At 45.4% G+C, this 26,696-nt stretch overlaps 1 protein-coding gene across 2 annotated transcripts in view; it reads left to right on the top strand.

Moving 5' to 3' along the window:
* Positions 1–26,696, top strand: part of RAB27B (RAB27B, member RAS oncogene family) — a 110,658-nt gene that overhangs the window by 41,562 nt on the left and 42,400 nt on the right. Inside the window, exon 1 of one of the 2 annotated variants that reach the window (XM_044276376.1) lies at positions 13,447–13,586. The exons of the other annotated variant lie outside the window; for it this stretch is intronic. The gene's annotated coding sequence lies outside the window, so the exon portion shown is untranslated. Of the gene's footprint in view, positions 1–13,446; positions 13,587–26,696 lie in introns of those variants that run through there. 2 annotated transcript variants of the gene reach the window in all.

Raw genomic sequence — 26,696 nt, 5'->3', positions numbered from 1 at the left:
AAAGACAACTTTTCCCATTTTTTCATACAAAGTTGGCATTTGACCAAGATATTTATCTCACCCAGCATGGGTATATGTAAAATGACACCCCAAAACACATTCCCCAACTTCTCCGGAGTACGGCGATACCAGATGTGTGACACTTTTTTGCAGCCTAGGTGGGCAAAGGGGCCCACATTCCAAAGTGCACCTTTAGGATTTCACCGGCCATTTTTTGCAGATTTTGATTTCAAACTACTTCGCACACATTAGGGCCCCTAAATTGCCAGGGCAGTATAACTACCCCACAAGTGAGCCCATTTTGGAAAGAAGACACCCCAAGGTATTCCGTGAGGGGCATGGCGAGTTCCTAGAATTTTTTATTTTTTGTCACAAGTTAGTGGAATATGAGACTTTGTAAGAAAAAAATAAAATAAAAAAAATCATCATCATTTTCCGCTAACTTGTGACAAAAAATTCTAGGAACTCACCATGCCCCTCACAGAATACCTTGGGATGTCTTCTTTCCAAAATGGGGTCACTTGTGGGGTAGTTATACTGCCCTGGCATTCTAGGGGCCCTAATGTGTGGTAAGTAGTTTGAAATAAAAATGTGTAAAAAATGACCTGTGAAATCCTAAAGGTGCTCTTTGGAATGTGTGCCCCTTTGCCCACCTAGGCTGCAAAAAAGTGTCACACATCTGGTATCGCCGTACTCAGGAGACGTTGGGGAATGTGTTTTGGGGTGTCATTTTACATATACCCATGCTGGGTGAGAGAAATATCTTGGCAAAAGACAACTTTTCCCATTTTTTTCATACAAAGTTGGCATTTGACCAAGATATTTATCTCACCTAGCATGGGTATATGTAAAATGACACCCCAAAACACATTCCCCAACTTCTCCAGAGTACGGCGATACCACATGTGTGACACTTTTTTGCAGCCTAGATGCGCAAAGCGGCCCAAATTCTTTTTAGGAGGGCATTTTTAGACATTTGGATCCCAGACTTCTTCTCACGCTTTCGTGCCCCTAAAATGCCAGGGCAGTATAAATACCCCACATGTGACCCCATTTTGGAAAGAAGACACCCCAAGGTATTCAATGTGTACTTGTTTTTTCTCACAAAATCTCCCTTTCCGCTAACTTGGGACAAAAATTTCAATCTTTCATGGACTCAATATGCCCCTCACAGAATACCTTGGGGTGTCTTCTTTCTGAAATGGGGTCACATGTGGGGTATTTATACTGCCCTGGCATTTTAGGGGCCCTAAAGCGTGAGAAGAAGTCTGGAATATAAATGTCATTTGGATTCCGTGAGGGGTATGGTGAGTTCATGTGAGATTTTATTTTTTGACACAAGTTAGTGGAATATGAGACTTTGTAAGAAAAAAAAATAATAATAATAATTTCCGCCAACTTGGGCCAAATTTTTTTCTGAATGGAGCCTTACAGGGGGGTGATTAATGACAGGGGGGTGATCACCCATATAGAATCCCTGATCACCCCCCTGTCATTGATCACCCCCCTGTAAGGCTCCATTCAGACGTCCGTATGATTTTTACGGATACATGGATCGGATCCGCAAAACACATACGGACGTCTGAATGGAGCCTTACAGGGGGGTGATCAATGACAGGGGGGTGATCAATGACAGGGGGGGTGATCAGGGAGTCTATATGGGTGATCACCCCCCTGTAAGGCTCCATTCAGACGTCCGTATGTGTTTTGCGGATCCGATCCATGTATCCGTGGATCCGTAAAAATCATACGGACGTCTGTATGGAGCCTTACAGGGGGGTGATCAGGGAGTCTATATGGGGTGATCAGGGGTTCATAAGGGGTTAATAAGTGACAGGGGGGGGGTTTAGTGTAGTGTGGTGTTTGGTGCGACTTTACTGAGCTACCTGTGTCCTCTGGTGGTCGATCCAAACAAAAGGGACCACCAGAGGACCAGGTAGCAGGTATATTAGACGCTGTTATCAAAACAGCGTCTAATATACCTGTTGGGGGTTAAAAAAATCGCATCTCCAGCCCGCCAGCGAACGATCGCCGCTGGCAGGCTGGAGATCCACTCGCTTACCTTCTGATCCTGTGAACGCGCGCGCCTGTGTGCGCGCGTTCACAGGAAATCTCGGCTCACGCGTATATTCGTCACTCTGCGCAGAGCTGCCGCCTCCGGACCGCGATCCTGCGTTAGGCGGTCTGGAGGCGGTTAAGCAGACTGTGATTGTCTATTGTTGTGACTTAGATAAAGATCAGATCACATTTTATGACCAATTTGTGCAGGAATCCATATCATTCCAAAGGGTTCACATACTTTTTCTTGCAACTGTATATTTCAAAACATATCCTGTGCAATTGCACCTTAAAAAAAATAAAAAATAAAACCACTGTTGCAATTTTGCAGTTTAATTCAGGGCAATTTAGTGTGTCAATACCAGTGTAAAGTGTGTTTGTGGCAGTTGATTTTTAATTGTGCCATTACAAAAAAACTCTTGCAATTTTGCTACCATTTATAAATGTGCAGTGTGTTTGTAGCAGGGGCCATTTACTTACATAGTAACATAGTTTAAGGCAGAAAAAAGACATCTGTCCATCAAGCTCAGCCTGTTACCCTTCATCTAGAGGAAGGCAAAAAAAAAAACATTTCGGGAAAAAAAATTCCTTCCCGACTCCAATCAGGCCAACTCCCTGTATCAACGACCTTTCTCCAGAAATCTAGTCAGAGTACTTTCACACTAACATTTTTGCTTTCCGGCATTGACTTCCATCACAGGGGCTCAATACCAGAAAAAAACGGATCAGTTTTATACTAATGCATTCTGAATGGAGAGCATTCCGTTCAGGATGCATCAGTTCAGTCCCTCTTACGTTTTTTGGCCGGAGAAAATACCGCAGCATGCTGCAGTTTTCTCTCCGGCCAAAAATACTGAACACTAAGCACGCGCAGACCTTTAAAAATTAGAAAAAAATAAATACCGGATCTGTTTTTTCTGGATGACAACCAGAAAGACGGATCCGGTATTGCAATGCATTTGTGAGACGGACCCACAACGAAAGACCCATGCATCATAATCTGCGAGTGAGAATGTAGGTGGCTGTAGTAGTGCAAACAACAATGCCGTGGGCACCACCCCTCTGGCCAGCAGTAGCAGAAGGCCACAGTGTATCTGGCTTCTGGTAGGCAGATTATTATCTAGGACAGCAGGATGATACTGATGTCACCTGTGAGTCTGACACCATGCCTTGGAGCCAGAGCTCAGCACATTCCTTCTGCTCCTCCTCCTCTTTGTGGCCCCAGAGAAGCTTTTCACTTGTATCATGTCTGTCTTCACTGTCCCCTCCTAGCGGGGTGCCTTTTTTTTCTAAAAAGGGCCATCAATATGGAATATACTCAAGATAGTCTTTCTGTTGATGAGTTCTAAGAGCAGTCAGCTTTTCGACTGCCATAAAGAGGGGGTAAGTCGTAGTGGCGGTAGGGGCAGTGCTACCCGTGGCATCACTGGTACTTGGGGGCAAATATAGAGGAGGGAATCGTGAAGGGGACCAAGGAGCCTACGATGACGTAGCACAGTCTGATAAAATGACGATATAGAGAATGGATTTGGTGGCGAGGAGCGTGAGGACAATAATGATGATTGTGTGTTGGCCAGGACCTGGGAGCTGGAATGGGGTGATGAGGAGGAGCGTGGAGGCCACAGTGGCAATAAAGAGCAGAGGCAATGTATGGCCAGAACAACCAAAAAAAAACTGCCAGAGCCAGACATGCTTCTATTGTGGTCAGCTGAGGGATTGGTGATTCACTTAGCCTTGATAGGAGATACTTAGCCACTATTATTTCTCCCATAAAGTCTATCCCTGCCTTGTATTGTGACATGGCGAAGAACATAGGCCACTCCTTGCAATAATTGCGACGTGGCAAGGTGCACATCAGTGTGGACACCTTGGAGCCGCTGTTATGGAAAGGAGGACAGTGCATGTGTTTCACGGCCCAGTGGGTCAATGTTTTCTGAAGCAGCACTACAGTAAGAAGGCCAGGTCCTTTGGACACCTCCACAGTTGTCGATCTGGTTCCCACACTAGGCACTTATCTACCTCCTCCACATCCTCCTCCATGGACATCTTTCAGTCCTCAACGGAAATCTGCACAACCAGCACCATACATGTATAGCTGAAGGCGTCACTTTAAACATGACATCTATCCGCGAGCGCAGCGGACACCATAGCAGCTGGCCTGAGGTGAATTGGTGCGAAACGTGTGGGATGTGTGCGTACCGCCCCTGCCTGTTACCCTGAACATTGTTTTTCAAGAATAAAGGATTGCTTTTACAACAGCATTGGTGACCGCCGCCCTATTCATTTTCTTTTTTCTATGGATATTGTTGCTTCTATGAGGGCTTGAGCACCGCTATGTTGCTTTTTGATGACGTGGATGTTTTGAGGTATGAAGTTATTAGCCTATCAGCTGTGCCGCCGGTTTCTCTGTTTTTGTGACCATAGCAGCTGGGTTTCTGCCGTTTTTAACAGCAGAGACCCGAGGCTAATGTCTGCAGTCCGTGATAATGCAGATCACAGGCATCTGAGTGGTGAAAATCCCAGTGGCGCGTTCCTCTGCCCAGAGCAGCTTCCCCATTCTGAGATTGGGGAAGCTGTTCCTTGGTAATGATAGGTCGGAGCCTACTAGAGTCTCCGATGCCTGTCACAGGTATATTCCAGTGTCGGCCTGCAGGTGGTAGCATTACATTGGAATATACTGAATTTTCTATTTAGCAATGGATTAAATTCCATTGCTAAATAGAAATGGAAATCTAATGATTTTGTGTTGATAGGCCCCCAGTATTAAAATGCAAGAAACAATTATACAAGTGTGGTATTAATGTCATTGTACTGACCCTGAGAGTAAAGGGAACAGGTCAGTTTTATTGCATACTGTAGGAAACCCTGTAAAAACAAAACTCATAAAATTGTGTCGGAATTACGTTTTGTTTTTCCCCCCAATTGCACTCCATTTGGAAATTTTATTCCAGCTTCCAATTACATTGTATGCGATATGCGATCGCAAACGGTGCCATTACAAAGTACAACTTGTCCTGCAAAAAACAAGCTCTCGTATGGCCGTGCGAATGGACAAATAAAAAAAAAAAAGTTATGGCTCTGGGAAGGAAAGAATAGAAAGAATAAAAATAAAAAAATTGCCAGGCCATCTAAGGGTTAATGGTGGTACAACCCCTTAAAGATCTCTACCGGGTTCTTACTTCTTTTCAAAGCACAATTTATTGCAGTGACGAACACAGTTTTGCATCTTTACCGTATACAGTCATTAAAAAAAAAAAAACTTTCAAAAACAGCAGTGATCTAAAACCCGTCTTGATTTTCTAAGAGGAGGCGATTCCTTTTTTATCCTTCCTACCATTAGAACCTGGGAATTATATAGTAATGTGAAATTAAACAATGTGCTGTACAGATGCCCACACCCTTCTGTGTTGCATTTTGCGGATTCCAATCCAACCTGTTCGGCAACTTTATACCCAAGGCAATTTTTTTTTTTCATTTCCCTAAAGGCTAGAGAGCAGGATTCTTCTCCCAGATATACGGCGATAGGTTGTAAATGTCAGACATTGTTTACATTGAAGAGCAGCATTTTTCAGTTCATTGCCTTACATGTGCCAGCACATTCCCCGTATTTTATTTTTTTACTTTAGTATTTTTGCCATAGGTCGAAACATCTACATTTTAAAGATATAGTTAAAGGGGTTGTCCTGGTTCAGAGCTGAATCCAGACATATCCCCATTTTCACCCAGGCAGGCCCCCTGATATGAGCATTGTAGCATTTCATGCTCTGATGCTCTCCCTTGCGCTGCGCTAGATCGCGCGGGGCACGGGCTGTTTGTTTATATTTATTAGGGTCCATTTCACACGTCCGTATGTGTTTTGCGGATCCGCAAAACACGGACACCGGCAATGTGCGATCCGCAAAATGCGGAACGCATATCGCCGGCACTCTCATAGAAAATGCCTTTTCTAGGACATGTTCTATTTCTTTGCAGATCCGGAAGTGCGGATGCGGTCAGGACATTCTGGCCCCATTGAAAATGAATGAGTCCGCACCTGTTCCGCAAAATTACGGAATGGATGCGGACCTATTTTGCCGACGTGTAAATGGACCCTAAAAACGAAAGGTTTACAAACATCTCTTAGCAACCATCGGTGAAAAACGCATCGCATCCGCACTTGCTTGCAGATGCAATGCGTTTTTCACACAGCCCCATTCACTTCTATGGGGCCAGGGCGTGAATATAGAACATGCTGCGTTTTTCACGCAACGCAGACGTGATGCGTGAAAAAAAAAAACGCTCATGTACACAGACCCATTGAAATGAATGGGTCGGGATTCACTGCGGATGCAATGCGTTAACGTCACACATTGCACCCGCACGGAAAACTCGCCTAAGGCCCCTTTCACATGGGTGAGAATTCAGTTACACCCGCACTGAATCCGGACCCATTCACTTCAATTGGGCTGTTCAGATGAGCGGTGGTTTTCACGCATCACTTGTGCATTGTGTGAAAATCGCAGCATGTTCTATATTCTGCGTTTTTCACGCAGCCCTGATCCCATAGAAATAAATGGGGATGCGTGAAAATCGCAAGTATCCGCAAGCAAGTGCGGATGCGGTGCGATTTTCACGCATTGTTACTAGGAGATGATAGCATTAAAGTCAATTTACTGTATTATTTTCCCTTATAACATGGTTATAACGGAAAATAATAGCATTCTTAATACAGAATGCTAAGTAAAATGTCGATTAAGGGGTTAAAATAAAATAATTAACTCATCTCATCCGCTTCTTCGCGCAGCCGGCATCGTCGTCTTCTATCTTCATTCAGCAGGACCTGCGATTACGTCATCAAAGGTCCTTTTGCAGGTCCTGAAAGAAGAAGCAAGAAGACGATGCCGGCTGCATGATCAATTGGATGAGGTGAGTTAATTTTTAAAAAAAAATTTAACCCCTCGTGCCACATTTTACTTAGCATTCTGTATTAAGAATGCTATTATTTTCCGTTATAACCATGTTATAAGGGAAAATAATAAAATCTACAGAACACCGAACTCAAACCCAAAATGCATTGCACTTCCGCGGAAAAAACTGAACAAGGCAACGCAATCGCAGTCAAAACTGACCGAAATTGCATACATACTCGCGCGATTTTCCCTGATCGCAGACGCAATGCATCCGGACCTAATCCGGACACATTTGCCTGCAAGGGGCCTAATACTGCTAGACGGAGGCTTCCACTTAGCAGTGTTTCAGGTGACGTCGCCGGCAGTGATGGGCGGGCTTTAGCGATGCCCTAGCTGTTTAACAGGCTAAGGCTACATGCACATGACCGTTGTGTGTTTTGCGGTCCGCAATTTGCGGAACGGCACGGACAGCCATTAATATAACTGCCTATTCATGTCCGCAAAACTGACAAGAATAGGACAGGTTATATTGTTTTTGCGGAGCAACGAATGCGGACAGCAGACGGAGTGCTGTCCGCATCTTTTGCGGCCCCATTGAAGTGAATGGGTCCGCATCCAAGCCGCAAAAACTGCGGCTCGGATGCGGACCAAAACAACGGTCGTGTGCATGAGGCCTAAGGCAGTGCTAAAGCCTGCCCATTATAGCTGATGACATTACCGGGTGCACTGCTAGGAAGAAGCCTCCGCCTAGCAGTCCCCATGTAGAGCCCGGTACGTCACCGGAACTCCAGAAAATGCCTTTTCCCTGTTCGATTCAGCGTAGGGCAAAGGAGAGCATCGGAACATGAAATGCTCTGATGCTCATGTCAGAGCGGCTGTCTGGGTGACGAAGGGGACATGTCCAGCTTCAGCTCTGAACCCTGACAACCCCTTTCACCCTGGGTTCACACCTGAGCGTTTCCCAAACGCGCGTCAAACGCGCGTTTTTGACGCGCGTTTTTGTAATAGTGAACGCGCGTTTGACGCGCGTTTGTGTCATTGACTGCAGTGTCCTATGGCCACAAACGCGCGTCAAAACGCCCCAAAGAAGCTCAAGTACTTGTTTGAGCGTCGGGCGTTTTACAGCGCGTTCGTACGCGCTGTAAAACGCCCAGGTGTGAACCATTCCCATAGGGAAGCATTGGATTTCATGTCTTGAGCGTTTTACAGCGCGTTTGAACGCGCTGTAAAACGCTCAGGTGTGAACCCAGGGTCAAGGTAATTATATTTTAATATATGCAAATGAGTCTCTAGGAGCAACGGGGGCGTTGCCGTTACACCTAGAGGCTAGGCATTTTTTGCGGCCCCCTAGAAATGAATGTGTCCGCATCCGATCTAAGAAATGCATGGGGCCTAAGAATAGAGTTCAAAACAGCAGTCTTAATAAATATCTACCATTCATCATTTCATCATTAGGGTTATATTCACACATGACAGAAGTGCAGATTTGTACAGCGGACTTGACCAGAAAATCTGCAGCAGAATATAGTACAAGATAAATAGATACGATTTCCTTGCGGATTTTCAACGTATTTATTGGCAACACTTTCTGAAGTAAATCCAACCCATGTGGATGTACGCGGTTCTCTTCCAGGCTGATTTTCAGCATGTTTGCTGGGTTGCAGCTGGATCTCCACCAGTCCCCATTATAGTTAATGGGGCCGAACTGCAATGCTTAACCACCTCAGCCCCCCTAGCTTAAACCCCCTTAATGACCAGACCACTTTTTACACTTCTAATCTGCACTACACTACTTTCACGGTTTATTGCTCGGTCATACAACTTACCACCCAAATGAATTTTACCTCCTTTTCTTCTCACTAATAGAGCTTTCATTTGGTGGTATTTCATTGCTGCTGACATTTTTACTTTTTTGGATATTAATCGAAATTGACCGAAATTTTTCACTTTCGGTTGTAAAATTTTTCAATTAAAACTACATTTCTATATAAATTTTTCTCAAAATTTATTGTTCTACATGTCTTTGATAAAAAAAATATGCAATAAGTGTATGTTTATTGGTTTGGGTAAAAGTTATAGTGTTTACAAACTATGGTGCAAAAATGTGAATTTCTGCATATTGAAGCAGCTCTGACTTTCTGAGCACCTGTCATGTTTCCTGAGGTTCTACAATGCCCAGACAGTAGAAACACCCCACAATTGACCCCATTTCGGAAAGTAGACACCCTAAGGTATTCGCTGATGGGCATAGTGAGTTCATGGAAGTTTTTATTTTTTGTCACAAGTTAGCGGAAAATGATAATTTTATTTTTTATTTTTTTTACGAAGTCTCATATTCCACTAACTTGTAACAAAAAATTAAATTTTACATGAACTAACCATACCCCTCACTGAATACCTCAGGGTGTCTTCTTTCCAAAATGGGGTCACATGTGGGGTATTTATACTGCCCTGGCATTTTAGGGGCCCTAAAGCGTGAGAAGTAGTTTGGAATCCAAATTCGTAAAAATGCCCTGTGAAATCCTGAAAGTGCTCATTGGAAATTGGGCCCCTTTGCGCATCTTGGCTGCAAAAAAGTGTCACACATGTGGTATTGCCGTACTCAGAAGAAGTAGGGCAATGTGTTTTGGGGTGTCTTTTTACATATACCCATGCCGGGTAAGAGAAATATCTCTCTAAAAGACAACTTTTCCCATTTTCTTTTTTATACAAAGTTGTCATTTGACAGAGATATTTCTCACACAAAGTTTGGGTATATGTAAAAATACACCCCAAAACACATTGCCCAACTTCTTCTGAGTACGGCGATACCACATGTGTGACACTTTTTTGCAGCCTAGGTGCGTAAAGGGGCCCAAATTCCAATGAGTATCTTTTAGGAGGGCATTTTTAGGCATTAGGATTCTCACGCTTTAGGGCCCCTAAAATGCCAGGGCAGTATAAATACCCCACATGTGACCCCATTTTGGAAAGAAGACACCCCAAGGTATTCTGTGAGGGGCATGGCGAGTTCCTAGAATATTTTTATTTATTTTTTGGCACAAGTTAGCGGAATTTTTATTTTTTATTTTTCTTACAAAGTCTCATATTCCACTAACTTGTGACAAAAAATAAAATTTTACATGAACTCACCATACCCCTCACGGAATACCTTGGGGTGTCTTCTTTCCAAAATGGGGTCACATGTGGGGTATATATACTGCCCTTGCATTTTAGGGGCCCTAAAGCGTGAGAAGTAGTTTGGAATCCAAATGCGTAAAAAATGCCCTGTGAAATCGTAAAGATACTCTTTAGAATTTGGGCCCCTTTGTGCACCTAGGCTGCAAAAAAGTGTCACACATGTGGTATCTCCGTACTCAGAAGAAGTAGGGCAATGTGTTTTGGGGTGTATTTTTACATATACCCATGCTGGGTGAGAGAAATATCTCTCTAAAAGACAACTTTTCCAATTTTTTTATACAAAGTTGTCATTTGACAGAGATATTTCTCGCACCCAGCATGGGTATATGTAAAAATACACCCCAAAACACATTGGCCTACTTCTCCCGAGTACGGCGATACCACATGTGTGACACTTTTTTGCAGCCAAGATGCGCAAAGGGGCCCAAATTCCAATGAGTACCTTTTAGGAGGGCATTTTTAGGCATTTGGATTCCAGACTTCTTCTCACTCTTTAGGGCCCCTAAAATGCCAGGGCAGTATAAATACCCCACAAGTGACCCCATTTTGGAAAGAAGACACTCCAAGGTATTCTGTGAGGGGCATGGCGAGTTCCTAGAATATTTTTAATTTTTTTTGGCACAAGTTAGCGGAAAATGATTGATTTTGTAAGAGAAAAAAATAATAATAATAATAATAATTTTCCCCTAACGTGTGCCAAAAAATAAAAAATTCTCTAGGAACTCGCCGTGCCCCTCACGGAATACCTTGGGGTGTCTTCTTTCCAAAATGGGGTCACTTGTGGGGTATTTATACTGCCCTGGCATTTTAGGGGCCTTAAAGCGTGAGAAGTCTGGAATATAAATGTCTAAAAATTTTTACGCATTTCTATTCCGTGAGGGGTATGGTGAGTTCATGTGAGATTAAATTTTTTGTCACAAGTTAGTGGAATATGAGACTTTGTAAGAAAAAAAAAATATAATAATAATTTCCGCTAACTTGTGCCCAAAAAAAAAAATTCTTCTATGAACTCGCCATGCCCCTCAAAAGTGATCTTTTTATAGCGCTGCAGCGATTTTACGGTGCTTTTGCAGTGATCAGAAAAAAAATTGTCACTGCGGTGGGGCGGACTGAACGCAAGTGTGCGCACAAGATCAGGCCTGATCGGGCGAACACTGCGTTTTTTGTAGAGCCTATAGAACATGTCCTATTCTTGTTCGCAATTGCGGACAAGAAAAGGCATTTTCTATATAGTTCTGGCAATGTGCGGATCCGCAAAATGCGGAAAGCACATTGCCGGTGTCCGTGTTTTGCAGATCCGCGATGTCCGTGTTTTGCGGATCCGCAAAACACATACGGACGTCTGAATGGAGCCTTACAGGGGGGTGATCAATGACAGGGGGGTGATCAGGGAGTCTATATGGGGTGATCAGGGGTTAATAAGGGGTTAATAAGTAACAGGGGGGGTGTAGTGTAGTGGTGCTTGGTGCTACTTATTACAGAGCTACCTGTGTCCTCTGGTGGTCGATCCAAGCAAAAGGGACCACCAGAGGACCAGGTAGCAGGTATATACCTTTCAAGGGTTAAAAAAATCGCATCTACAGCCTGCCAGCGAACGATCGCCGCTGGCAGGCTGTAGATGCACTCGATTACCTGCTGTTCCTGTGAACGCGCGCTCCTGTGTGCGCGTGTTCACAGGAAATCTCGCGTCTCGCGAGATGACTCGCCGGCGCGTCTAGGAGGAATGAATCGACAGCCTCCGGACCGCAATCCTGCGTTAGGCGGTCCGGAGGCAGTTAAAGGGGTTGTCTGGGCTTTTAATATTGATGACCTATCCTCAGTATAGGTCATCAATATCAAATCACGGGGGTCCGACACCCGGCACCCCGCCGATCAGCTGTATGAGAAGACGGCGCGCACAGTTTGCACGTACCATCTCCCGTCTTACTTCCTGTTCATGACTGCTGTCTATAGCAAAGCAGCGGTGAGCAGGAAGAGGGAAAGGAGACGGTACGTGCGCACTGTGCGCGCCGTCTCCTCATACTGATTGGCGGGGTGCCGGGTGTCTGAGCTCCGTGATTTGATATTGATGACCTATACTGAGGATAGGTCATCAATATTAAAAGCCCAGACAACTCCTTTAAGTTTCCGGCAATACCGGAATACAGAGAGTTTCGGCAATATGTTCCCTGCCAGATCCTAAGCGATAGTGTGAAACTAGCCTAAGGCCTCCGTATTGCGGATCCGCAATAAACGGACGCCGTTCCGTGTGCATTCCGCATCGCGAATGCGGACCCATTCACTTGAATGGGTCCGGAAACGCAGAACAGTAGGAATGGAAGCACAGAACGGAATCCTACAGAAGCACTACGGAACTTGCTCTATCTTTTTGCGGAATGGGCAGATCACGGACCCATTCAAGTTGAATGGGTCTGGATCCATCCCGGAGGCCGCACAAACGTTCTCCGTGCATTGGGGACCGCAAATTGCAGTCCCTAATGCATGGAATGGAACACATGGGTTCGTGTTCAGGAGGTCTAAGTTGTATTTTTTCCTATTTTTATCCATTAGGCTAGGGCTACACGGCGACATGTGTCGCACGATTTCTTGTCACAGAAAAGTTGCGCAACATTTTATATAATGATAGTCAATGGTGTCGCACTGTGAAATACTGCGACATAACAGTAGCAAAAAATCCATCCGCAGTGCGACATCATTGACAATCATTTCAAAAAATGTTGCGCGACACGTCGCAGTGTAATTCTACGGGACTCATTGTTGTGCGACTTGTAGCCGTATATTTTCCACTTTTCTAATGTATGAATTATTAATAATACATATTGGAGAATTTTTATTGTATTCGATTTGTTTTCTTTAGGTAATAATAGTAATTAATTATCAAAAATATTAAATAGTTTCAAGATCTGAAAAACACCCAAAATTACACTATAAAATGCATTTTTTATTTCCCTTTTTCTACCTGTTACCGTGTCGTTTGTTCGGTGTTTTTTAGTTACAATGTATCCTTTTCGTCAGGTGACTGAATACATTGTAACCTCTCTTTGTGTTCTTTTCCTCGATCTGTATGTGGTGGCACAGAGATATTTTTACATTCCCACTAGCGTGGGCACCTCCCCGTATGTCTGATGAGGGGGCTTGCGATGATTTCGCTGCCTGTGATTTACTCCGTTCGGATCTGTTCTTGCACGGAATAACCTTTCTGAGAATCCCGAGCTGTACCCTCGATAAAGGACACCAAGTTTAGTGCGTAGGCTTTGAGTCACAGCAGAGTGTGTTTTCAGTTGTAATGTAGTTGAGTCACAAGAAAGACTTGCCTGAGGTGAGTTCCTCATATCCGTGTGGAGATTGCGAAGGCACGCCTTCTCCTCATACAGGCTGTTCGCACAGAAGACTCCACAAGCCACAAGGGTGGTGCAAAAATATACAGAACACTGCAAGGAGACCGGGCTTCGATCATCTGTAAGTTTTTGCTTTTTATGCATTTTTTATCCTCCTTTTTTTAGCATCTATATTTTTTTTTTTTACTATTACTTTCTGTGTTTGCTATGACCCTGCCTAGACCTGGGATCAGGTGACTGCTCGGAATAGAGGAGGAAAAGTTTGCGTAGTGTAAGGGAAATGTGCAGTCGCCATCCCGTGCTGGGCATAGGCCTCGGTGTATGCTGGGAGCAGGACCACGCTCCTGATTTCTGCACGCCGTCTTGTTATGTATGTCATCAGTCTTTCACGTTGCAATGTCAGCAGGTGAAACATATGACATGTGCGTCCCGTCTCGGCAGCTGGTAGAGCACACCCGCTTATAGCATAGACGTGTAATAGATGCAGATACCCTGCTGTCCCCAAACATTTAAAGGGACGGTTGCCAGACGCTTTTAATGTTTAATCAAGTTAACCCTGCGTAAGATTGCGCAGAACGCATGCAGTGTTTTCATTCAGAAAGAGTGGCGTCGACTATATTTCACGTGTCATTTTTTTTTTTTTTTTTAAGTTGTTCCCTGGTGTAGATGCTGAAGGAAGTTTAGAAAAATGTTGGACAGTTTTTTTTCCTTCTGAATGAGAGCTAATTTTCATTTTTGCATCCTCTGACTTGGCTGTTATGTTTTAAAGGTGTCGTGCCACCCAGTGGCGGATCCAGAGCCTGGTCTCGGGAGGGGCACTTCCCCGGGCAATAGGAGATTATTGGGTCCCTGTGTCCCCGCCCACCCTCAAGCCCCACCCATATATCGCTCCCATACCTCTTACAGCCAGTGACGTCTCCTTTGATGTAGATGTTCTCTGTCCTCATCTTCTCCTTTCAAACCAGACCACCATGATGATTTCTTTCAACCATCTCTCATCTTTGCAGAGTTTGACAGACAGACATCTTAGTTTTCTACTTTTCCACCCACCTTCTCAACATCCCATTACGGAGACGCTGTGCCCCCCAAAACTATACTGTAGAAACTAATAAACCCCCTGAAAATACTAGTTACACACAGATAGCGCCCCCTTCAATAATTATTGAAACACAATGCCCTAAAAAATAACTGCGCCCAGCAAATAGTGCCCCTGACACTAATAGTGTAACCATAATGTCCCCCAAAAATAACTGTGCTAAGCTGATACTGTGCCAGGGTGCCCCCACAGTAATAGTGCTCCCCAAAATCCCAACAATAGTAATAATTCGGTGCCAGAGTGCACTCAGTAGTATTAGTGCTCCTACAGTGCCCCCAACAGTAATTGTGCCCCAGAAGTAATAATGCTCCCATAGTCCCCCAGTTGTAATAAAGCCCCCCTATAATGTGCGCCAGTACAAAAAAAATGCTCTGTTCTGTGGCAGTAAAAAAAATAAACAAAAATACCTTCTCTTAGTGCCCCCAGTCAATGTCCCCAGAGTGCCCTCATGTGATCCAATGACCCGTACTGTGTGCCACTACAAAAAACACTTGGTGCCCCCAGTTGAGCTAAGGTGCCTGCTGAGCTAAGGTGCCTGCTGTTGCGGCGCTGCTGTGCTTGCTGCACTACACGTGCAGCAAGCACAGCAGCGCCGCAACAGCAGGACACTCCCCAGCAATCATCATCAGCATTCCTTCTGAAAGGGACCTCCAGGAGAGTGCACCAGCGGGCTCACGTTGCCAAGGATACAGACTTGATAAAGGGGTCCTGAGTACCCCGAAACGCGTCTACTTTTCTAAATAAAAAATCTCGGAACCAAGCTCGGGTTGTGATTTGCGCCTTAAGTCCATTGGCTCGCCGCACGTATCCAGTGCAGACGAGACCTTTTTTATATATTCTTTGTCCTAGAGGACAGACAGTTTGCATATTTCTCCCAGGAAACACTGCTTATAAAACTCCCCGCACCAGCTAAACCAGTATTAAAGGCACCTTACCCAGGTTCTTTAACCCCTTCCTGACATGTCGATTTTCCATATTTCCATTTAGATTTTTTTACTCCCTGCTTTCTTTCTCAAAACCATATTATTATTATTTTTTTCTGTTCACATAGCTGTATGAGGACTTGTTTGTGGGACAAGTTGTACTTTTTAATGCCACTATTTAATATTGCATATGATGTAGTGGGAAAGCTGGAAAAAAAATCCAAATGTGGTAGAATGGGAAAATAAAATGCAGTTCTGCCACAGTTTTCTGGGGTTTGTTCTTATGGCGTTCCCTATGCTTTAAAACTGACCTGTTACCCTTCATTCACAGGGTCAGTACAATTACAGCGATACCCCATTTATATAGTTTTTCTTGTCTTTTTTAATTTTGTCTGAACTCTGCTGTTTTGGATGGCAGATGAACACAAATCTTTCCGGATTTGTTTCGGACAAATCCACTAAAACTGCGCGCAGTGCCATTTTAGTGCACGTCGGCAGAAAAAAAGCACTAGGGAGAAAGAAGGGTTCTCACATAACCCTAAGAGGAAGATGGGGGGCATGGCTTGCCCTGATTGGCTCCCAGGCTGACAGACAGCTTGGATAAGCCAATCAGTGCTGCAGGAGTGTCTGCCAGAAAAACGATCTTAGGCCTCATGCACACGACAGTTTATTTTCACGGTCTGCAAAAACGGGGTCCGTAGGTCCGTGATCCGTGACCGTTTTTTCGTCCGTGGGTCTTCCTTGATTTTTGGAGGATCCACAGACATGGAAAAAAAGTCGTTTTGGTGTCCGCCTGGCCGTGCGGAGCCAAACGGATCCGTTCTGAATTACAATGCAAGTCAATGGGGACGGATCCGTTTGACGTTGACACAATATGGTGCCATTTCAAACGGATCTGTCCCCATTGACTTTCAATGTAAAGTCTGGAGTTCTTTTATACCATCGGATTGGAGTTTTCTCCAATCCGATGGTATATTTTAACTTGAAGCGTCCCCATCACCATGGGAACGCCTCTATGTTAGAATATACTGTCGGATATGAGCTACAGCGTGAAACTCAGATCCGACAGTATATTCTAACACAGAGGCGTTCCCATGGTGATGGGGACGCTTCTAGTTAGAATACACTACAAACTTTGTACAAGACTGCCCCCTGCTGCCTGGCAGCACCCGATCTCTTACAGGGGGATATGATAGCACAATTTACCCCTTCAGGTGCGGCACCTGAAGGGGTTAATTGTACTATCATATCCCCCTGTAAGAGATCAGGGCTGCCAGGCAGCAGGGGGCAGCCCCCCCCTCCCCAGTTTGAATATCGTTGGTGGCACAGTGTGCGCCCCCCATCGGGCCCCCCGTCCTCCCTCTAGTGTAATAAATCGTTGGTGGCACAGTGTGCGCCCCCCATCGGGCCCCCCCTTACTCCCTCTATTGTTATAAATCGTTGGTGGCACAGTGTGCGCCCCCCATCGGCCCCCCTCCCTCTATAGCAGTAACAACATTGGTGGCCAGTGTGCGGCCTCCCATCTCCCCCCCCATCATTGGTGGCAGCGGAGTTCCGATCGGAGTCCCAGTTTAATCGCTGGGGCTCCGATCGGTTACCATGGCAAGCAGGACGCTACTGCAGTCCTGGTTGCCATGGTTACTTAGCAATAGTACAATAGTAGAAGATTCATAGTTACCTGCTTGCTGCTGCGATGTTCGTGTCCGGCCGGGAGCTCCTCCTACTGGTAAGTGACAGGTCTGCGCGGCGCATTGCTAAATGAACTGTCACTTACCAGTAGGAGGAGCTCCCGGCCGGTCACAGACATCGCAGCAGCAAGCAGGTAAGTATGAATCTTCTACTATTGTACTATTGCTAAGTAACCATGGCAACCAGGGCTGCAGTAGCTTCCTGGTTGCCATGGTTACCGATCGGAGCCCCAGCGATTAAACTGGGACTCCGATCGGAACTCCACTGCCACCAATGATCGGGGGGGGGGGAGATGGGAGGCCGCACACTGGCCACCAATGTTGTTACTGCTATAGAGGGAGGGGGGCCGATGGGGGACGCACACTGTGCCACCAACGATTTATAACAATAGAGGGAGGAAGGGGGGGCCCAATGGGGGGCGCACACTGTGCCACCAACGATTTATAACAATAGAGGGAGGAAGGGGGGGCCCGATGGGGGGCGTACACTGTGCTACCAACGATTTATTACACTAGAGGGAGGAAGGGGGGCCCGATGGGGGGCGCACACTGTGCCACCAACGATATTCAAACTGGGGAGGGGGGGATCTGCCCCCTGCTGCCTGGCAGCCCTGATCTCTTACAGGGGGATATGATAGTACAATTAACCCCTTCAGGTGCCGCACCTGAAGGGGTTAATTGTGCTATCATATCCCCCTGTAAGAGATCGGGTGCTGCCAGGCAGCAGGGGGCAGTCTTGTACAAAGTTTGTAGTGTATTCTAACTAGAAGCGTCCCCATCACCATGGGAACGCCTCTGTGTTAGAATATACTGTCGGATCTGAGTTTTCACGAAGTCAAAACTCAGCTCTGAAAAAGCTTTTATGCAGACGGATCATCGGATCCGTCTGTATGAAAGCAACCTACAGCCACGGATCATGGACACGGATGCCAATCTTGTGTGCATCCGTGTTCTATCACGGACCCATTGACTTGAATGGGTCCGTGAACCGTTGTCCGTCAAAAAAATAGGACAGGTCATATTTTTTTGACGGACAGGATACACGGATCACGGCCTCGGCTGCAAAACGGTGCATTTTCCGATTTTTCCACTGACCCATTGAAAGTCAATGGGTCCGCGAAAAAAAAAGGAAAACGGCACAACGGCCACGGATGCACACAACGGTCGTGTGCATGAGGCCTTAGAGAGTAAGGGACAGTGAAAAATCAATCAGGGACAGTCAGAAATCAATCAACCAAGCTTATTGCTAGGGAGGGTGAAGGGAAAGGCTAGGATTCCAAAGAAGAATTGTGTATGTTGTGCAAATTTTGGGATTGTTAAATGTAATTAAATCAGCATATAGAGTACAGTATATGTGATTACTACAAGACACAAGGTATGGCAGCAATCTAACTGTGTGTATTAACGAGAAATTAAGCGTCACACCTCAGTCGTCCATTTACGTATATTCAGTTTCCACATGGTCGAAATAATTTTTTTTGGGGGGTCTTTCAAATTAATTAAGCTGTGTATGTGTGTATATGTGTGTGTGTGTGTGTGTGTGTGTGTATATATATATATATATTAGGAAGGAACAAGGGGTCGTTATTGATGGCGCTATGTGTCAGCGAGGTTCCTGGCCTCGAAGAGATAAAAGCCAGGGTTTTTTCCTGTAATGTCATTATTGTAGTCTGACACTTCAGCTGATTAGTATGGCTATTAAGCTGATCCAGGACGGCTCTTACTGGGAGTAGCCAAAGTCCTGGGTAGGTGGCTACTAGTGATGGACGAACATCTGCCGGGACGGCTCGCGAACACGATCAAATGTTCGCGAACCGCAAGTTTGCGGCAGGTCCCATTCATTTTAATGGTAGGCGAACCTGAAAAACCTTCAGCTCATATTTGTAGCCAAGAAATAATTACTAGAAGTGCACAAATAGTCCCACAACATGGACAGTGACATACCAGATGTATTATTCGAATTTGCGATCACCATTCATTTTTTTTTTCCAATGCGAAATATCGGCAATTCAATTTTCACGTACGCGCATGCGCAAATGCACTATAAAGAAAGTTATATTGGTATATAACACCCCGCTCCAATATGTTTTTTTGGGGGACGACTGGTATGTCACACCAGTAGAAATGATTTGTTCTAATAACGCTTGTCCCTCTATATACCTGCAGTATCGCAGCAGAACCGCACACAACTGCCGCACAATACAAATGCACTATAATATACTGTCTAACATAGAAAGTATATTATAACATTGTACAAGGAAGGCAATCCATTAGAATATACATGAAGATAAAACGTAACCTTTAATAATGTTACTATGAGGGTCCATTCACACGTCCGTAAGTGTTTTGCGGATCCGCAAAACACTGACACCGGCAATGTGCATTCCGCAATTTGTGGACCGCACATCGCCGGCACTATAATGGAAAATGCCTAATCTTGTCTGCAATTGCGGACAAGAATAGGACATGTTCTATTTGTTTGCGGAAACTGAAGCACAGATGCGGAAGAGCGGATCCGCAAATGCGGACAGCACATTACGGCCCCATTAAAAATGAATGGGTCTGCACCCGTTCCGCAAAATTGCGGAACAGAGGCGGACCCATTTTGAGGACGTGTGAATGGAAAAGATATCACTCAAAATGAAAATATATAAAATTATTAAAGTTAACCAAAAAGTATAGATGTGGTCGGCAATAACAAGTGCTCGGCGGCACCTCCCTGCTTTCTCAAAACCATAACTTTTTTATTTTTCTGTTCACATAGCTGTATGAGGACTTATTTGTGGGACAAGTTGTACTTTCTAATGCCACTATTTAATATTGCATATGATGTAGTGGGAAAGCTGTACCACCTGATGGATGTGTCATGGGTCAAAGTTGTTCACAATGTAAAAGAATATGGCGGGTGCGAATTTCTCCATATGTTCGCATGTTCGGCGAATCGCGAACACGCAAAGTTTGCCGCAAAACGACCGCCGGGCGAACCGCAAGGCCATCTCTAGTGGGGAGTAGCCATTAGATCCGCATTTGCGGATCCACATTCGCATTTGCGGATCCGCACTTCCGCATCTGTGCTTCCGTTTCCGCAAAAAATTAGAACATGTCCTATTCTTGTCCGCAGATGCAGACAAAATTAGGCATTTTCCATTATAGTGCCGACGATGTGCGGTCCACAAATTGCGGAAAGCACATTGCCGGTGTCCGTGTTTTGCGGATCCGCAAAACACTTACGGACATGTGAATGGACCCTCATAGTAAAATTTTTAAAGGTTACGTTTTATCTTCATGTATATTCTATTGGCTTGCCTTCCTTGTACAATGTTATAATATACTTTCTATGTTAGACAGTATATTATAGCGCATTTGTAATGTGCGGCAGTTGTGTGCGGTTCTGCTGCGATACTGCAGGTATACAGAGGGACAAGCGTTATTGAAACAAATAATTTCTACTGCTGTGATATACCAGTCGTCTCCCCAAAAACTGATTGAAGCGGGGTGTTATATACCAATATACTTTCTTTATAGTGCATTTCGGTACTGTATAGTGCATTTGCGCATGCGCATGCGCGAAAATTGAATTGCCGATATTTCGCATTGCAAATTTTTTTTTATGGTGATCGCAAATTCGAATAATACATCTGGTATGTCACTGTCCATGTTGTGGGACTATTTGTGCACTTCTAGTAATCGTTCTTGGCTGCAAATATGAGCTGAAGGTTTTTCAGGTTCGCCTGCAATTAAAATGAATGGGACCCGCAGCGAACATTTGATCACAATGAAGCTGTGCAGTCTCTGTCTTCGGGATCTGAAGCTGTGTGCCACATGATGAAAAACTGCTCACAAGGTGAATGTTTTGTTCTGTGGACTTTCCATGGTGTGAACGAACACCAAGACTGCGAACTGTCATTTTGTTTTGCCTTCTGTGTGAATAAACACGGAACTGTTTAAGTTGAAGACTTTGTGGTTGCCTCAATACTGCGTCCGCTAACCTGTGGTGTGGCCGCAATCTACTTGGGTGTGTTAAGTTGAAATTGAGCATCACTCTTTAATCGTCCGTTTATGTATATCTTCAGTTTCCACATGGTTGGAATTTTAAAATTCTGTATGTCATTGCCTACAGATAAAAATAATAAATAAAAGAAAATAAATAAAACACATTTTGGGGGTGGGGTGGTCAAATTTCTTAAATGTTTATGATCACAGCCTCAATATCGACATTTTCAATGCTGGGGCCTTGATTATGCCACTAATGCCTGAGGGTCAGTTTCCGTGTACTCCGTTTACACATGGTTTACATTTTAATTTTTTTTGCAGGGGTGGTTTACACTGTTGAAATTGAAATTTTTATTTAATTTTTTGAAGGGGGGGGGGGGGGGTTAAATGTACATGATTGCTGTATTAATACAGACATTTTCTCACAGACCAGGCAGGCTGAATGACCTCTCCTTGCTGTCGGTGCCTCATCTTGACACTCTTGCTGTCTGTCTGCCATCACATTTGTGTATGCCTGCTGCTGCGGCCTTCATCATGCCACTAATGCCACTTGCCAATACCCATCACATTCTCCATTGACACTTTTTTTATTTATTTTATCCCATAACACCGTGTGTGTGTGTGTAAACATCATCTGCCCCCGATAAGGGACAATTTTTTGGAAGCTTTTGAATATGCAAAAGCACGAGACATGTGACGGCGCGGTTTGTTTTTAAACACGCTGTATGTGTGCGAGTGTACCCATAGCTATGTATGGCAGTGCCACTCATCATTTACTATTACTGTCATTGAGTTCCAGAGTTTTGGGGTGATATGTTGGAGGGAAAAAAAAAATCATAAAAAATAAACGTAAAGAGTTAACAAGTTTTCCTAAAAATGTTGAATCCTAGGAGGCTAGAGGTGATTATATACCAACTTTCAGGGCAATTGGAACAACTTGAGTTTGGCCCTAACCAATGCAGGTCCAAGACAAAATTTTTCAAAAACTCGGCGAACCGGACCGCAAACAAATCTCAACTGGTTTGCTCATCTCTATTTTCATTGCCATATTCTGACCCCCTAAGGCCTCTTTCACAGGGGGTCAGGATTTTTCTGCGCGAGTGCAAAACATTTTAATGCGTTTTGCACGCCCGAACTTCTTCATGGAGACCCAGGGAGAAGAGGTAGCCGACCTCTCTCCCCAGCGGCAGATGGAGACCCAGGGAGAAGAGGTAGCCGACCGCTCTCCCCAGCGGCAGATGGAGACCCAGGGAGAAGAGGTAGCCGACCTCTCTCCCCAGCGGCAGATGGAGACCCAGGGAGAAGAGGTAGCCGACCTCTCTCCCCATCCCAGTAGAAAAGCTGGCATCCGGGCAGAGAGCAGTTGGCCTCTGCCCATCAAGTACCCACGGCTCCAAGCTAGAGAGCAACAATGCAGCAAGGACTAGCAGACGTCCACTTAACAGCTGGGGACATACAGAACAGAGCCAGGCCTCAGAGTTCAACAGGACCAGTGTTTGTTTATGGGAGGGCTACTCGACTAACTCACGCACCAACCGACAGGAGGTCAGGTACCTGGTTGGTCTACCTTTTGGGGGGTGAGAAATGTCACGGAACCCGACGTGACCTGGGCTCCTGGAGGGAGCTGATGGCCAGCCTCCTTCCTAGCGACTACGGACCTAGGAATTTGGAGACCCACCCCCTTGTTTGGTTGAACCGGGTGTCCGGGGCCAAGGGATGGATGTTGCAGTGGAGCCTGGCCCTACAGCCATCCAATTTCCCAATTCAACACAGGCTCTGGAAACCCAAGGCCAATGACCATGGACTATTTCGGCAAACGGAAATGAAGAGGGTGACTATACCCTCATGGACATCCCCAAGTGGACCCGTAGATGGACTCACCGGGTGTGCCATCCTTTAACATGGGGGAGCTATGTGACGACATGGTCATCAGTTTGAGTTAAATGTGTATTGATGTTGGATATGTGTAATCATGTTATGTTGTGTAACTTGTTTCAAAAGACTGTCAGCCCCCCCCCCCCCCCCCCTTCGTTATCTCCCATTGTACTCTGAAAGAGCTCAGGACAATGACATTTTGGCCTGGCTCCTGCTAGGGCTGTCTGGAGCTATTTTAGCAGGTGGACCCCTGTGGTGTGGGGAAGACATAATGTCTGGGGAGGGGAAAGGGGATAGGATGAGATTACAGTCTCATCTGTTCGCTTTCTGTATTCCGTGTAGTCCGTGCAGTTGTTCAATAAAGCAGAATTTGTTTCGCCCACACTGTGTCTCGTCCAGTGACTGGGGAAACTGGGAGCTACAGATCAGTGGTTTGCAATATCTCCTGAGGAAGGAAGAATACAGAGGCGGACATACTCTTCCTGAGTACTGGGGGTCCGTCACACATATGAATATGCTTTCATCTAAACGTTGTAGCTCTGGCTGGATGTTTAGGGTTGCCCTGCTGTAAGGTGAACCTCCGTCCCAGTCTCAAGTCTTTTGCAGCCTCTGCCAAGTTTTCCTCCAGGATTGCCCTGTATTTAGCTCCATCCTTCTTCCCATAAACTCTGACCAGCTTCCCTGACCCTGCTGAAGAAAAGCATCCCCACAGCATGATGCTGCCACCACCATGTTTCACGGTGAGGATGGTGTGTTCAGGGTGATGTGCGGTGTTAGTTTTCCACTACATATAGCGTGACCAGAGCACCTCATCTGACCAGAGCACCTACTTCCACATGTTTGCTGTGTCCCAGGACCTCTTATGGCTTGCTTTTGAAAAATGGCTTTCTTCTTGGCACGCTTCCATAAAGGCCAGATTTGTGGAATAAACAACTTATAGATTCTCCCACCTGAGCTGCGGATCTCTGCTGCTTCTCTAATTAATGCTCTCCTTGCCTGGGCTGTCAGTTTAGGTGGACAGCCATGCTTCGGTAGTTTGCAGTTGTGCCATACTCTTTCCATTTTCGTATGATAGATTGAACGGTGCTCCATGAGATGTTCACTAGGATATGCCCCCATTGTCTTATAGGTGCAGGTTCCACCTCTGGGACCCGCACCTACACTGAGAACAGAGCGGGGAGAGCAATGTCTGGCCACTGCCAAGTGATCTCCCCATAGTACTGAATGGGAGAGCACTGCCCTTGCGAGGCCACCGCTCCCATTCATTTCTATAGGGCCAACTGAAATAGCCGAGCGCTCGGCTATTTTTGGTGGCCCCTTAGAAATGAATGGAGGGCGGTGCCACCCCCACCACCACCTTTCCCCGCTCCGTTCTCTGTGTAGGTGCGGGTCCGCACCTATCAGACAATGGGGGCATATCCTAGCGATATTGTTTGTTTGTGATGGGAGAACCCCTTTAAATAGTTTTTAAAAACTTATGTGTCCAAATACCCTGGCTAGTGTTGAGCGAAGCATTTGAAGCAGAATTCAGTCCGAAGTTTAGGAAACTTTGATTCGCAAAGAATACAAATTGCCCCGCGCTTCTTGATAATGAATCAGTTTTTCCTAAAATGGCTGCACGTTACCCCAATTTATGATGTCAACAGTGCTCCCCCATTCATAATGTCAGAAGAGTGCTCACCCCCATTCATAATATCAGAAGAGTGCTCACCCCCATTCCTAATGTCAGAAGAGTGCTCACCCCCATTTATGTAAAAAAATTGCTCACCCCCATTTATGTAAAAAAATTGCTCACCCCCATTTATGTAAAAAAATTGCTCACCCCCATTCATAATGTCAGCAGAGTGCTCACCCTGATGTATAATGTCAGTACAGTGCTAACCCCAATTATGTCAATAGAATGCTGACCCCTATTCATAATGTCAGAAGAGTGCTCACCCACATTTTTTATGTCAGCAGAGTGCTCACAGATGTTTCTAATGTCAGTAGAGTGCTCACCCTGATTTATAATGTCAGCAGGGTGCTCACCACCCATTTATAATGTCAGCAGAGTGCTCACCACCCATTTATAATGTCAGCAGAGTGCTCACCCCCCATTTATAATGTCAGCAGAGTGCTCACCACCCATTTATAATGTCAGCAGAGTGCTCACCCCCCATTTATAATGTCAGCAGAGTGCTCACCCCCCATTTATAATGTCAGCAGAGTGCTCACCACCCATTTATAATGTCAGCAGGGTGCTCACCACCCATTTATAATGTCAGCAGGGTGCTCACCACCCATTTATAATGTCAGCAGGGTGCTCACCACCCATTTATAATGTCAGCAGGGTGCTCACCACCCATTTATAATGTCAGCAGGGTGCTCACCACCCATTTATAATGTCAGCAGGGTGCTCACCACCCATTTATAATGTCAGCAGGGTGCTCACCACCCATTTATAATGTCAGCAGGGTGCTCACCACCCATTTATAATGTCAGCAGGGTGCTCACCACCCATTTATAATGTCAGCAGGGTGCTCACCACCCATTTATAATGTCAGCAGGGTGCTCACCACCCATTTATAATGTCAGCAGAGTGCTCACCACCCATTTATAATGTCAGCAGGGTGCTCACCACCCATTTATAATGTCAGCAGAGTGCTCACCACCCATTTATAATGTCAGCAGAGTGCTCAGCCCCATTTATAATGTCAGCAGAGTGCTCAGCCCCATTTATAATGTCAGCAGAGTGCTCAGCCCCATTTATAATGTCAGCAGAGTGCTCAGCCCCATTTATAATGTCAGCAGAGTGCTCAGCCCCATTTATAATGTCAGCAGAGTGCTCAGCCCCATTTATAATGTCAGCAGAGTGCTCAGCCCCATTTATAATGTCAGCAGAGTGCTCAGCCCCATTTATAATGTCAGCAGGGTGCTCACCACCCATTTATAATGTCAGCAGGGTGCTCACCACCCATTTATAATGTCAGCAGAGTGCTCACCACCCATTTATAATGTCAGCAGGGTGCTCACCACCCATTTATAATGTCAGCAGAGTGCTCACCACCCATTTATAATGTCAGCAGAGTGCTCAGCCCCATTTATAATGTCAGCAGAGTGCTCACCACCCATTTATAATGTCAGCAGAGTGCTCAGCCCCATTTATAATGTCAGCAGAGTGCTCAGCCCCATTTATAATGTCAGCAGAGTGCTCAGCCCCATTTATAATGTCAGCAGAGTGCTCAGCCCCATTTATAATGTCAGCAGAGTGCTCAGCCCCATTTATAATGTCAGCAGAGTGCTCAGCCCCATTTATAATGTCAGCAGAGTGCTCACCCCCCATTTATAATGTCAGCAGAGTGCTCAGCCCCATTTATAATGTCAGCAGAGTGCTCACCCCCATTTATAATGTCAGCAGAGTGCTCACCACCCATTTATAATGTCAGCAGAGTGCTCAGCCCCATTTATAATGTCAGCAGAGTGCTCAGCCCCATTTATAATGTCAGCAGAGTGCTCAGCCCCATTTATAATGTCAGCAGAGTGCTCAGCCCCATTTATAATGTCAGCAGAGTGCTCAGCCCCATTTATAATGTCAGCAGAGTGCTCACCCCCATTTATAATGTCAGCAGAGTGCTCACCACCCATTTATAATGTCAGCAGAGTGCTCAGCCCCATTT

The sequence above is a fragment of the Bufo gargarizans genome, chromosome 1 (assembly GCF_014858855.1).
Source record: "Bufo gargarizans isolate SCDJY-AF-19 chromosome 1, ASM1485885v1, whole genome shotgun sequence".
NCBI lineage: Eukaryota > Metazoa > Chordata > Amphibia > Anura > Bufonidae > Bufo > Bufo gargarizans.
Note: the sequence above shows the minus strand (reverse complement) of the source record. Positions and strands in the feature narration are given on the sequence as shown.